Source organism: Austrofundulus limnaeus, unplaced genomic scaffold (assembly GCF_001266775.1).
Source record: "Austrofundulus limnaeus strain Quisiro unplaced genomic scaffold, Austrofundulus_limnaeus-1.0 Scaffold3222, whole genome shotgun sequence".
Taxonomy (NCBI): Eukaryota; Metazoa; Chordata; class Actinopteri; order Cyprinodontiformes; family Rivulidae; genus Austrofundulus; species Austrofundulus limnaeus.
This window is the reverse complement of record NW_013955624.1, coordinates 7,961-8,377: the sequence shown is the minus strand read 5'-3', so window position 1 is coordinate 8,377 and position 417 is coordinate 7,961.

Genomic DNA, 417 nt, shown 5'->3' with positions numbered 1-417 from the left:
ACACTGACTAACACTGTACAGTGTTAATAAAACTTAACACTGTACAGTGTTAATAAAACTTAACACTGTACAGTGTTAATAAATAAAACTTAACACTGTACAGTGTTAATAAAACTTAACACTGTACAGTGTTAATAAAACTTAACACTGTACAGTGTTAATAAATAAAACTTAACGCTGTACAGTGTTAATAAATAAAACTTAACACTGTACAGTGTTAATAAATAAAACTTAACGCTGTACAGTGTTAATAAAACTTAACACTGTACAGTGTTAATAAAACTTAACACTGTACAGTGTTAAGTAAATAAAACTTAACGCTGTACAGTGTTAATAAATAAAACTTAACACTGTACAGTGTTAATAAAACTTAACACTGTACAGTGTTAATAAATAAAACTTAACACTGTACAGTGT